We start from the raw sequence: 15,845 nt of genomic DNA, 5'->3' as shown, positions 1-15,845 counted from the left end.
TTCAGTGGGTAAGATTGACCACTGTTATTATTATTAATTTTCTACAATATATTTATATATATATATATATATATATATATATATATATATATATATATATATATATATATATAATATTTTAAAAGATCGAGTTTTGACGTATACATTAGATCATAGATTGCAAAAAAGAAAAATAAAATAAAATAAAATTTACGTGCCAAATTAAAATTTTAAAAAGTTAGATAGCTATCTGTAAAAAGACGCAAGTTTATTATTATTTTTTAAATATAGAATTGAGCTCACATAACTATTTATTGCCTATTAATTGACAATTCATTAATTGGTCCCCTCCTCTCTTATTTTTCTCTCTTGGTTGTATCTACAGAACCATCATACCTCTCTGACTCTGAATTTTTATTTTTTTTTAACAAAATGTATGTGTACTCTGTATAGGATGTACATTTTATACCCATAAATTCTAAAATAAAAAATAAAGCCCATGAGTTTTAAGTTAAAAAACAATAATAAGAGTACCTGATGGATCCTAGCTATCCAAACCCTAGGATGTATATCTTAAATCTAATTTTCAGANGGATTAACCAAACACAGTTATCCTGGCAGGATTGCCTGTAATCCTGTCAGGATAACTCGAACCAAACGCACCCTAAATTCTAAAATAAAAAATAAAGCCCATGAGCTTTAAGTTAAAAAACAATAATAAGAGTACCTGATGGATCCTAGCTATCCAAACCCTAGGATGTATATCTTAAATCTAATTTTCATATGTATAAGTAGTATTCTTTACAGAGTCCGGCTACTATATTATTGGTAGCAGGGAAAGCTCTGTGCTACCAAGTTGTTTTTGATGATGCGGCTTTTGAGTCGATAATCAGTTCCGTTAAACTTGATCTACATTATTGAAAATATTTAGAAACCAAATTTTATATTTTTCGACATTATTTGACTTGCGATCAAAAGGTCTCAAAATTGACAATTTTAAAGGGCGACGTGATGCTTTTGTGAATTTAATAGTGCTAAACAATACAAATCTGATGAAATTTTAATAAAAAATTCTCTTCACTATTTAGAGTAAGATCAGTATCTCTGATCATAAATTCTAAAATTTTTACTTTTAGCCGTGTTCAAGACTTGAATTCAAGTCTTTTACCATGTTCTTATATCCATCAGTAAGGTCATATTTGGATATCGGATACTTATTCGATGCACAGAAATTTTCTAGTATGGCTATAAGTAAGGACTTAATTTCTGCTTCTTTAAAGGCCTTACTATTCGTAATTTATTAGAATAACATATTTCACATGCATACTGATTTATTTTATTCTAAAAAATATTTTAAAGATCGAATATTATATTTCATTCTAAATATTCCGTCACACTCCTTATCTACTAAATATATAAATCTTTGGCTAAATTACATAGCACTCTCATATCAAAATCCGATTTTTCACTTTCCCCCTTGTCATTTAAAACCTACACTTTGCCCTCTTGTAAAATAAAAAATATTCACGGGAGGATACGGTGTGTGAAATGACTATTTTGCCACTCACCATTTTCGTCTCCTCTCTCATCTTCCTCAACCGCCGCCTCGATCGGCCGCGATTCACACCTTAATCGGCCGCGATTTCTCTCCATTTTCTTCTCCACCTGCTTCCCTTCTTCTCCTATACCCTCGCCAGCCCTCGATTTCGGCGACAGTAGGGAGGAAATCGAGGTGGGCGCTGATGGAGAGGTAGGCAAGGGCAAGGAGAGCGAAGGTGAGGCGGCAGAGGAAGGCGAAGGGGATATGGACGAGGGCGAGGGCAAGGCAGTAGAGGAGGGCGAGACGGCGAGGAGGCGGCGAGGCGGCGAGCCGAAGGGAGGCGAAGCAACAGGAAAGAGGGCGGAAGGGTGTTTTGGGCATAAAAAAATATTTTATAACGAAACCCTAACGGATCACTAACGGTAGGAAGTGAAGTGCACATTTTTCATTTTATAAGGGAGTAAAGTGTAGGTTTTTAAATGATAGGGAGGGAAAGTAAAAAATCGGGTTTTGACAGGGGGGTTTTCTGTAATTTAGCCTAAATTTTTAAATTAATTTAACTAGGTATAAAGTTTATAGGAAAATTTTCCTATATGCCCCTCTAGAAGCACTTATTTACAAAAATGCCCCTATAAAAATTGAAATATCTTTAATGCCCATCTAAATATAGAAAACTTTTAAAAATACCCTTTAAAACACATTTTTGTTAAAATCTACATAACAGCAATCAAAATACCAATTTTACACTTTTCATAATTGCCTTTCTAAATGTTCCAACTATTACTAATGAAGAGTTAATTTCATTCATACCCCTCTAAACGTTCAAAATATCATAAATATCCCTATACATCACAAATATTCTTACAAATACTTACTATCTTATGAATATATCATCTCTATTAACTTCTGTCTCTCTACCGAACATCTATTTTAGATAGGTTATCGTGAATTAGTGAAAATATTTAAATTTTTAAAAAATTTTGAAATAGCACTTTAATGTGATGAAATGTATAATAAATAAACTTTCAAAATTGTCCTTCACTAATAATTAGTTTAGATAAAGATAAAAATATTCAGTTTAAATGCTATTAAAATATTAATAAAAGTCAATTCACTATGTTATTTAGTACATTTGCACTTCGCCAACCTTAATTATAAAATTTATCAGATAATCTAAGGTTTTTTTTAAAAAAAATTTGTAAACAATGTTAAATCATTTTATTGTAATTTCAAATCTAGTACATAATTTTATTATTTTATAATTAATGACAAAACTTTGTAAGTTTTCAGCTATTTATTATTTTTTCTCTCCCTTGAAAAAAAAAATAGAAATATTTAGTAATATTGAATAAGATAGAAATATTATTCTTTTAGAATATATAATTGTTACAGAAACCAATGTGAAAATATAACTAAATAACTTTTAAATTTGTAAAACTTTTAAATTTATGGGGTATTTACAAAAGTTAAAATTATTACTAATAATTGGAACATTTAGAAGGGCAATTATAAAAAGGGTAAAATCGGTATTTTAGTTGTTGTTATTTGTTACTGTGGATTTAAACAAAAATGTGTTTTAAAGGGTATTTTGAAAGTTTTCTATAGTTAGAGAGACATTTAGAATATTTTAACTTTTGTAGGGGCATTCGCACAAATATGCATTTTTAGAGGTGCACACACGAAATTGTCCCAAGTTTATAAATCTAAACCGGATGTAAATGGGAGTTTCGTACTTTTTCATTTTAGTACCCTATGATTTAAAGTGTATCAAGTTAGTACCATGTGATTTCTCGCTTTCTCACTTTAGAACCTTACGGTTTAAAGTGTATCAAGTTAGTACCATGTGATTTCTCGCTTTCTCACTTTAGAACCTTACGGTTTAAAGTGTATCAAGTTAGTACTCTGTGATTTTATTTTTGTATCAAATTAATACCCTGTGGTTTTATTTTTGTATCAAGTTAGTATCCTATAATTTTTAAACTATGGGGAACTAAAGTGAGAAAGTGCGAAACCACATGGTCCTAAAGTGAGAAAGTGCGAAATCACAGGGTACTAATTTGATACACTTTAAACCACAGGGTACTATAGTGAAAAAATGTAAAACTACTGGGTACTAACTTGATACACTTTAAATATTGAGTACTAAAGTGAGAAAAAAGTGAAACCACAAGGGTTTTTTCTTTTTCTTTTTTTTTTCTTTTTTTTTTTAGGGGGTGCTGGAAATGTGGAATAGCTGCAGGCAGAGCCCACGGGCGCACATGAATCCGACAGCAAATCGTACCACTTTTTTAACTTCTTCCCCCCAGCTGCAAAAATGCTTCACATGGGGCTGCTAAAAATGCTAATGCCAAAAACAGAGAGAGAGAGAGAGAGAGAGAGAGAGAGAATGTTGTATTTATTACCCTCTGCCTAATTCATTCCCCCTTGTCTTTTGGATGGGGATGTAAATGGATTCGCATTGGTGGAGTTTCAATCCAGATTCACTTTCACAGTAAGTGAAAATAACAAATATAAAAAATATAATTTATTTTGAATATTCCGTTCTAATTCGTCAAAAAAAAAAAAAAATAAAAAAAAAGATAAACTTTAAATACCATTCATATAGTTTCACACTTTTTCATTTTAGTACCATGTGGTTTAAAGTATATCAAGTTAGTGTTCTGTGGTTTTCTTTTTATATTTTCGTTAGNAGTAATTTCGTTAATATTTCATTAAGTTATATATAAAAAACTTCAGATACCTACTTAAGTTTATTAAATATTTACTTTAGCATCCTTAAGTTTTAACTTTCTCACTGATTTAACAAAAAAAATAGTGAAATTGATAATAAAAAAATAAAAATAAAATCATATGGCACTAAATTGATACACTTTAAACCATAATGTATAAAGTGAGAAAGTGTAAAACTATAAGGGTAATATTTGAAGTTTTTTCAAAAAAAAAAAAACGAAAAGGGAAAGACCCTTTCTTTCTTTAATCTGCTAAAAATTGCCCAAAACTTGCTTTCATCTTAATCCGTTCCGAATGAAACAGTAGGTTATTTTTATTTTTATTCCTAGTATTTTCTCTGATATGCACGCTCATAACATTAAGCCGAATCTCCCCGTCCCTCAATATTGTTTTTTGCACTAACAATCATTCCGTATTTAAATCTCAAACATCTTAAAACATCTAGCGTCTTCGGCATCGAGTAAGACATGCCATCAAACTCTTCTAGAAATTTAAAAAGATCGGTCGCTAAGATTGACCAAGTTTCAGTGGTTATATATAAATACAGAGCTGATCTCTGAAATGCTATTCGCAGCAAATAAGCCCTATTGCCATTTATTTATTTTTGATGATGAAACTTTCAAATCGACAATTAATATTGTTGAATAAAAAGTAGGGGCAATTTCATGGATACCCCTCTCAAAGTCTAAAATATCATAGGTGCCCCTATAAAATTTAAAATATTACCTATACCCCTGTAAATACAGAAAATTATCATCAATATCTTTACTGTTAGTTACGTTAGCTTTACCATAGTTATTAAAGGGTTAAAGATGGATTAACTTTTAAAATGACTTATTTACCCTCAAGGTTCTCTTAAGTAAAAATGTATGGAGATCCCCTCAACTTATGCCATTTTGAAACTGCTCCCTCAACTTTATTTTTTTAGGTTGATATCCATTTCAGTGTATGAAAAAAATGAGAATTTTTTAGTTTTTTTGATAATTTCACCAAATCTAGTCGCTCTATTTATATTTTATCGAATAAATAATTATATATAAAAATTTAAATGAAAATAATGTTAAAAAATTATCTGATCTTTCTTTAATTTTGAAAGTTAAAATTTTTTTTAATCAAAATTATTCTCGATAATTTTATCTGCATTAAATGCATTAAAAAACTGAAACATAATATATTTTAGCTTTCGAACAAAAACTCTATTTTTGTTTCAATCGACAGAATAATTCATGCATATAGTTATGTGATTTACTTTTGCTTAAATAGGAAAAAAATAAAATCTATAATTTATTTCAAAATTACTATTACTAATTAGGAATATAAATTGATAAAGATACGCAATTTTATCTGAACTCGATTTAAAATGAGGTAAGCTTAATCAATGCTGAATAGGAATAGTTTCAATTATAGATATCAAAAAATAAAATCCCATCGTATGTAAATTCAGTTATGCGTTTGGTCTATATTTAAACTGAACTTGAACCGAAATCCGAAACTAAAAACAAAACCAAAATTAGATAAAAACATACTATATATAAAATATAATTTTTATATATTTTTTAATAATTAATATATATTAATGATTTAATTTAATATGTATATATTAAATACTCAAATTTAGATTTACAAAATTATCTTGAAATACCTATTAGTATTTTTATTAAGCATTAATAAGAGATAAAGGGTAAAAATGGTATTTTAAAAATTTAACTCCGTTTCAAATGGGACCTAACGGATCTAAACTAATAGAGAGCATTTATGATAATTTTTATTGGAGGGTATTTGTGATATTATCAATTTTAGAAGGGTATTGATAAAATTAATAGTTTCTAGAAGGGCATCTATGAAATTATTCCTAAAAGGAGCGTTTGGTTAGGGATAAAGATAGGAATAGGCCCTTATCCCTTTTATACCCAAACGCTAATTTTTTATCTGAGAATAGTAGTTCTCGGTTATCCCCACCAACACCTTCATTTTCTATATAAAGCTACCTAAAATTGTTCTTATCCTCGGGAACAAACCAATTTTCATCCAAATACTATTTTTCTTATCCTCATATTTGTACCTATCCCTGTAATAGCTAGTTATTTTTTATACCCGAACCAAACGGTACCAAAAAAAGTATATCACTTGAAGTATCTAAAATTAAATTTTATAGAGGTTCGTGCCGAATAGGACCGTTAGCATTCTGACTCTCTGGTGCGAAATTGGCCAGGAGCAGCAGGAACAGTCACGTGCGGGGGCAGGACGCACGTGGCAGGCGAAGGACACGAGTCATCAAATCAGATGTGTGTTCGGGTGAAGTGTCTTGGCTCGTCACGTGGCTTCGTCGCCTACAATTCTTAGGTGTTAGCGATAATAATTCAAACTTAATTAAAATATAATTACAGATAAATTTAAATTTTTTATTTGTTTATAATTAGAATATATAATTATCTAAAGTAAAAATTAGATTTATCATCTAAATAAATTATAGTAGATATGGCTGCATAAGTATTATCTAGAATATAATTAATTACTTATTTGTTTAGTTATCTTCTTCCTCTTCCAGTATATCTTCTTCATATTATTTTGTTTGATTTTAGATCTTAGGTTATATAATCGGTATCAGCATAAATATTGATTCCAACAAGTGGTATCAGAGTAAATTACGCTTCCAACAAGTGATATTAGAGCCAGAAAGTATCATATGATTTATAAACCAGATTACAGCATATTCGAAAAGAATATAGATTTAATGTGACGGTTAGCTACGTCAAAGTCAAGCGACTCGTAGCAGACTGACAAAGGTGACGTTCAGGTGAAACCGAAGTAAGGAATCGCTTTGAAGAAGTTGGCCCCGGCACAACAAACAACAGTAGGTGGTTGTGACGCTTTACGAAAAAAAAGCGAGGAGAGCCCATGAAGAGATCAAAGAAGACTTGACCAGATAGTCAGGAGGGCTAGGCAAGTAAGCCGAAATACAGAAAATTCGGTGAGATCTCGATGAATTAAGAACGTCATCCAAACAGAAAAGTACAAATCTGAAACTTATTTTTCGAATTTTATATGGATTTAGATAGTTGGTTTATTCAACCTGACTTATCAAAGTTCAATGAAACAAACTTTAAACGATGAAAAATCATCGTTCAATATTTTTTTTTTTTTTTTTGAGAGATAGGTAGCACGCTACCCGCTTCGTTTATTTCATTTAGAAATAAACTTAGCTGAAAATGTGAATCAACTAGAATTCGAACTTGGGTCTCGGGTATCAACCACCAAGCTCTTTGCCACTTGTTCAATGTTTTTTTGAATGCAAGATTTATGGGATATAGTAGAGAATAGAAATTATGAAAAAGAATTTGGTAAAGAAAAATTTAGAAAAAGAGATAGAGAAGTTCTATTATATATTTTTTAAGTAGTGGATCTATCGTTGGTTGAAAAAATTTCAACGATAAAGACGGCATGAGAAGCGTGGAGAATGCTATCGAAAATTAGAGGAGAAGATTTGCCGGAAGAGAATGAAATTCAAGAAGAAGAAGAAATTCAACCGAACAACGAAAATATTAAAGTCCCAATTTGCAAAGAAATTTGGAAAGAAAAATCTGATCAAAATCATGAAGGAAATCATATTCGTGAAGAATACGTTGATGATCAAAACGGTGCGACTCAGGCTGACGAGAAAGTTCACAATGATAATATGATTGAAGAAATTTCTGTTGATGAAGAAATTATGCAGCAGAGTAAAGAGAAAGTTTACCATTATTTTGATGTGATCGAAAATGCAGATCACAAATTAAATTTACGAAAACAGAAAGCACATGAAAATGCACAAATCGAGATCAATGTACCGAACAACCATCCGTGTCGATCAGACTTTCCTCGGTTACCACAAAATTACAAAATTCATATCGATCCAATTTTTTCAAAATTACATATTTTTTAAGATATTTGTAGGAATCCGCGGATCTTTAAGGATAATGTGGATAATCAGTATTACAGATATCAAAGATTCCATGCATGGCAACATCATTGGACATGCGTCATACTGCACAACTCAAACATGACGACAACAACAGCAACAGAGATTGCAAAATCAAAATGCGCGTTTCATGGGATTTGCGGCTCAAAAATGAAGTTTGGATTAAGGAAGGATGTTGGAAATAATAATCCAAACTTAATTAAAATATAGTTACAGATAAGTTTAAATCTTTTATTTGTTTATGATTAAGATATGTAATTATCTAAAGTAAATTGAATTTATCATCTGTTATGATTTGGTGGCTATATATAGTTAGGCATGTGTTAATTAGATGAATAAATTATAGTAGACATGACTGCATAGGTGTTATCTAGAATGTAATTAATTACTTATTAGTTTAGTTATCTTTTTCCTCCTCGAGTATCTCTTCTTCATATTATTTTGTTCGATTTTAGATCTTGGATTATATAATCGGTATCAGCATAAATATCGATTCCAACAAGTGATATCAGAGCAAATTACTCTTCCAACGAACTCTTCTATAAATTTAAAAAGATCGGTTGCTAAAATTGACTACGATTCACTGGTTATATATAAATAAACAGCTAACCTAAAATGCCATTCATAGCAAACGAACTCTGTTGCCATCTATTTATTTTTTTCATAATAAAATTTTTAAATCAACAATCGATGTGGTAAAATACGATCTATACTATTTAAAGTATCTGGGAATCAAATTTTACAGTGGTCCGTCCGAATACGACTGTCAGCATTCTGACTCTCTGGTGCGAAATTGGCGAGGAGCAGCAGGAACAGTCACGTGCGGGGGGCAGGTCGCACGTGGCAGGCGAAGGACACGAGTCATCAAATCAGATGCGTGTTCGGGTGAAGTTGTCTTGGCTCGTCACGTGGCTTCGTCGCCTTTGATTCTTAGGTTTAAGCGCGACAAAGAGAAGGGTACGTACGAAGATAGAGAAAAGGGAAAGGACCTGTTCCTACCTCATCGCATCATTCACATGATGTTGATTTTGCGTTTTTGGTAGGTCTCGTTTCATTTCCATATACTTTTTGTGCGCTTTTAGAAGGTGTCAATCACGCCAAGGATGTCGATAGCTACAGATATCTAAAATTTTATCCGAAATCGAATCTAAATGATATGAGTTTACTCCATGCTAGACGAATGTGGTTTCGAATGCGGATTCAAAAAATAAAAATTTGTCGGATTTGGCTTTGAATATTAATTTTATCGGATCATAACCTGAACCCGAATTAATTTTGAAAATTTAGGTTTTTTTTTTTTTTTTTTTACGTGATATGTTTTGAAATATAGCAATGAAAAACAATTATTTTAGATTCGGGTTTTCGGATTCCGCTTCGGGTTTCGGGCTCCCGGTCAGGTTCGATTTTGGATATGAATTTTCAAAATTCGTCGAATTCCGTTCTGAATATAGATTTCGAGTTTGGTAGCCGAGATCGGATGCAAATTTTTGAAAATCCACTTTGAATCCGCCACTCGACATCTCTATTCGCACCATTAATGGTCCCCAACTTTTACCTAATTTTGTATTTTTGTCCCTACTCTCCCTTTTTTTTTTTGTCATTAGATCCTTAATTTAGTATGAGAATTCTTTTGTATGATTAGAAGCAAGAATTTTAATTTTTACTCTTTGAAAATTAATCTTGTTATCTGTAAATTACGGGATAGAACATTTTACCTACAAAATGATGATTTGATCTATTTCGTAAAAATAACTTAAAAGCCGAATATACTCTTCCATTCTAGATATTGATTATACTTCTTATCTATCAACTACTATAATTGTCTTACGTAAATCAAAGTGATATACGAAATAAAATGTCCATGCATCCAAATAGAATGATAAAATGAAACACGCTACTTGTGCATATGTAAGATTTATACCCACCCATCTAAATGCTTATATTCTCCTACTAGTCTTATCAATCTTTCTTTTTCACACTGAAAATCAGAAATAATTTCTGCGAATCCTAAAATGAGAGATGTGTAATATTATAACATATATATATATATATATATATATATATATATATATATGAGTCCGGCTACCTATACTTTTGAGTATTTGCTTCTTATACTCATTAAGTTTCACCGTTAATTTATTCATTAATCATTTTCATCGCTTAAGATCATACTATTAACAACTATCCACTAACCCTAGGAACCATTATTATTTAAGCGGGGACCTACCATCATCAAATTACATATCCCATCAACTCAGACAGTGTTAAATTATGAGATAAGAGTTCTATACTTACATAAAAGTATAGTACACCCCAAGCTATATATGAGTTCGCGACTATACTTTTATGTCGTATTGCTCTTCCTATTATACTCATAAGTTTGACCCTGGATTTTTTTTTTTTTTTCATTCGTTAGATCATACTATTTAACCAACCTATCCATCAACCCTTGAGCTGGGACCACTATATTTTAAGCAGTGGACCAACTATTCATCCAAACGCACATATCTCATCAATCGACGCGTTAAAAATTTATCAGCTATAAAGAGTGGTCTATATTCATAAAAGTATAGGTAGCCCCAGCCGGTAATATTAGAGTCCGACTATATACTGTTTATGATATTGGCTCCCATTATACTCATGCACAGTTATTCAAACCCTTAGATCCCTTAATTTCATTAATTTTTTCATGCCGTTAGATCAACTATTTAACCAACTTTTTTATACTCACACCCTAGGGGACCACATATCATTTAAGTCGGGGACCACCATCATCCAAACCACATATCCCATCAATCAACGGTTAAAAATTTATGAGTACAAGAGTGTCTATGCTCATAAAAGTATAGTAGCCCCAACCTATATATGAGTTCGGCTACTATACTTTTATGAGTATTGGCTCCCTTATACTTATAAGTTTTCGACCCTTGGATTTATTTTATTAATTATTTTCATTCGTTAGATCATACTATTTAACCAACTATCCACTCAACCCTAGGGGACCACTATTATTTTAAGCAGGGACCACCATCATCCAAACCACATATCCCATCAATCAACGGTTAAAAATTTATGAGTATAAGAGTGTCTATATTCATAAAAGTATAGTAGCCCCAGCCTATATACGAGTCCGGTTGCTATACTTTTATGAGTATTGGCTCCCTTATACTCATAAGTTTTCAACCCTTAGATTTATTTCATTAATCATTTTCATCCGTTAGATCATACTATTTAACCAACTATTTACTTAACTCTAGGGGACCACTATCATTTTAAGCGGGGACCACCATCATCCAAACCACATATCTCATCAATCAACGGTTAAAAATTTATGAGTACAAGAGTGTCTATGCTCATAAAAGTATAGTAGCCCCAGCCTATATATGAGTCCGGCTACTATACTTTTATGATTAGCCTATATATATACATATATATATATATATATATATATATAGAGAGAGAGAGAGAGAGAGAGAGAGAGAGAGAGAGAGAGAGAGAGAGAGAGTCTGGCTTGTGTGTTTTTAGAAGCACGATGGTCTCCATGCTATCAAGTTATTTTCGATGTTGAGACTTCTGAATCAACGATCGACACCGTTAGACTTAGTCTAAAGAATTTAAAGTATCTATATAGAAAACAAATTTCACAATTTTTTGATATTATTTACCTAATGATAAAAAAGACTCAACATCAACGGCTGACGATAAAAATTTTATAAAAAATGATGATATGATATTAAAATTTTAGATCAAATATACTGATCTTGTTTTATATAATATAAAAACTTTTCTATTAAAATTTATATAATTTAAATATTTCTATATCGTTAAACTTGCAAACGGCTCACTGGTGCTATGATTATTAAAATTATTAATTTTGAACCCTTTCATTCGCTAGGTAAATGATATCGCAAAATTACGAAATTTATTTTCTAAGTACTTCAAATAATCGAGAACTAGCATAACGGTGTCGATTATCAATTCGGAAGTCCCAGCATCAGAAACGAATTGATAGCATAGAGGCCACCATGCTTCTAATAGCACACAAGCCGCTCTCTCTCTCTCTCTCTCTAAAGAGTTTTCGATTATTATACTTTTACGACTATAATCGTTTTCATACTTATAAATTATTTTCGATGGTAAAACTTTCGAATCGAAGATTCATATCGTTAAATATAATTTAAAGTGTTACGAACCTCTAGAAATTAAGTTTCATAATATTTTTTTGACTTCATTATACGCTTTCCAATCAAAAGGCCTCAAAACGGATAATTTTAACAGTCAGTATGACATTTTCTAATTTAATTATATAAAAGATCGAAATCGATCGAATTTTTGATAGAAAATCTCCTCCACTGCTTAGCTCAAGATCAGTAACTCCGACCTCCTCCCAAAGCCAAGTTTTGTATATATGACTATATATGAATTAATGTGACTGCTGTTCCTTAACCTTGATGCTTCTACTGAGACCTTTAAAAAAATAAAAAAATAAAAAAAAAATAAAAAAAAAATCTGTCACCGAAAGTTTCTCAATGGTTCATGCAAGACAAACTAACCAGCTCAACATCTGCCTGTCTTCCTTTCTCTTTTTGGCTCCTTTTTTTTTTTAATTTATATGTATGTCATTCAAAGAGCCATCATCCATAACTTTTACTTTCCATAGAAAGCAAAAATTAGAAAAGGAAAAAAGAAGTGCTAAATTCCCTTTTCTTGATGAGTGTAACAACTGGTCTCTCAGAATATTATCTTTATAAATTATACATGCGCGCAGTCCAAAATATATGATTTGTGTTTTTTTGAACTTATTTATCGATTTATAAGCGTAATATTCTGGAATACCAATAAGGGAGAATGTGTTTGATTCGAAGTCGGAATCAGTATCGGAATCGAAATGAGAATAAGCTGGAAACGGAGTCGGAATGATTCATTACCTCATTCTGTTTGGTTCGCCATCTGAATCGGAATCGGAATGAATCATTTTCATCATTGGTGTTTGGTTCGGATAGATATTAAAAACATAGTCAAATTAACATGTCAATTTTATCTTTACAATATATTAGTTTAAATTCAAACTTAAAATTAAATATTAAAATTTTAAAATGATGCCAAACTTTTAAATATTTTTTAAAAAATTATTAAAAATTGAGATTGAACGAATAATTCAAAATATAAAACTAAATTTCGATATTCAAATTCAAACCTAAAATTATAATTTCAATTTCAATATGAATCCATAAATATAATTTAAATTTTAAATAAAATTTGTATTTAAATTCAAATTTATAAATTAGATTCGAAATGCCTGATTGAATTTTAATTTTTAATTTAAGTTCAAATTAAAATTAAAATTTATAAATATAATATTTAAACTTAAACTTATATTTTTATTAAAAAATAAATTTAAAAAAAATTAAATTTAATCCGAAGAAATCCATTCTGTCCCGATTTAATTTTCAATCCAAACTAGGAGACCGGATTAGAAAAAGAGATAATTGGGGGATTTCCACTCGTCCGGAAATCGAAATCGGAATAAAAATTCCACATACCAAATACGAACTAACGGATTCGTCTATTCCGACTTCGATTCTAGGGTGAAAAAGAGGCGAACCAAACATGCCCTAAAGTAATTAACTCCCACCCATAGTTAGTTAATTCGGATTCAGCAAAAATTCGGTACAGATATAATACGCATAAAATTCGTTTTCTAATTTTTGAATTTGTTGAAAAATTTGGCTTAAAAAATTGATTCAGTACAAAATATAAAATATAAGATATAAAATATAAGATAATCCATATTTAAACATAAAAATTATAAGATTTTTATTCAGATTTTTAATAATTCGCGAATTATTCAGCTGGCCCAAAAATTCACGAATAATTCTATTTTTTTGAAAAAAAATTCGTAAACAAACCGTTTAATTCGAATTTTCAATAATTCGTAAATAATTCGTGAATAATTCGCGAATTAACTAACAAAGCTCCCACCAGCAATTGAAAGTCAGTTCCAGCTAGGCAGACGGCTAAACTGCATTCCATCACTGAAGCTTTCATTTCTGCCTTAAGCTGTAGTCTGTAGTAGAAGTTTTTTTTCTTTTTTTTTTGAGAAATAGATAGCACGCTACCTATTTCGTTTATTTTATTTAGAAATAAACTAGAAAGAATAGGTAGGTACAGATATTTGAGGACAACGCTTCTCCTAATAATTGCTTTTTTACGTACCACAATAATTTATTTATTGGGGCAAACATGGCCATACATAGCTTGGGCCTCTTTGGTCCCGAGTACTATGCATTAAGCACATGCAGTGTAGTTTGATGAATAGCATTTTCATGCACTAAATTCACCAAATCACGCAAAACATTGAGCGCAACTTTAATGAGGAGCTTCTCAATGATTCTTATTGAGACAGTTCGGTAAGCCATATAATTCACTTCTTGTCGAAATTTTAAAGAGTTTTTCATGCAAATTGTAATACATTATTGAATGGCGGATTTTTAAGAAATAAATTTAGAAATATTTTCAAGAAGTTAATTCTTTAATACATTTATGCTATTTTTACAGAAATTTTTAGTATATTCAATTATAATTGTTAGAAATAAATAGAACAGGGACGAAATCACGAAGGAGGGGGCAGAGTGTAGCGTATCAACTTGAAATTTGGAGAGAACAAAATATAGATCATTAAAAGTAAAAGAGAATTTTTTTTAAAAGAAACAGATACTATATATTATATAATATATATATATTTATATATAATATATATATAATATATATATATATATATATATATATAATATAATATATATATTATATAATATATATATATATGATATTATGAGTGAGGCTACTATGCTATCGGAAGTACGAGCCTTCCGTGCTTCCAGCTCGTTTTCGATGTTACGACTTTCGAATCGTCGATCGCTCCGTTAAACTTGATCTACAGTATTTGGAGTACCTAGAAAATAAATTTTATTATTTTTCAATATCATTTGCCTAGTGATCGAATGGGCTTAAAATCATAAATTTCAATGGCCGTAGTGAGCTGTTTGCAAGTTTAACGGTTGTAGAAATATCCAATCACGTGAAATTTTGATAGAAATTTTTTAACTATATAAAACAAGATCAATATATTTGATTTAAATTCAATGTCATATTATTACATTTTATAAGATTTTATTTTTAGCCGTTGATTTTGAGCCTTCATTACTAGGCAAATGATATCGTAAAATCATAAATTTATTCTAGGTACTTAAATACTCTAGATCAAGTTTAACGGAGCCGATCGACCATTCGAAGTCGCCAACATCGAAACGAGCTGAAAGCACGAAGCTCCGTGTTTCCAATAACAATAGTAGCCTCAGTATTATATATATATATATATATATATATATATATATCTGTATTTTAGCCTTAAATCAAATCATAATAGTTGTTAAATTTTCACAAGTACTAACGAGACATTCACAATTTAACTTCACGTAGAACATGCCATGTTACCCACAATGTGAATCTCCACTGTGTTTTGTGTACTCTAAAGATTCCTCAATCAATCAAACAATATATGTGACTCTACAAATATAATAAACACCACAATTATTAAAGGGATCCAAAAATGTCCTACCATATAATACGTAACACCCT

This window comes from Ananas comosus, linkage group 7 (genome assembly GCF_001540865.1).
Source record: "Ananas comosus cultivar F153 linkage group 7, ASM154086v1, whole genome shotgun sequence".
In the NCBI taxonomy this organism is placed as follows: Eukaryota; Viridiplantae; Streptophyta; class Magnoliopsida; order Poales; family Bromeliaceae; genus Ananas; species Ananas comosus.
This window is presented reverse-complemented; position numbering follows the sequence as displayed.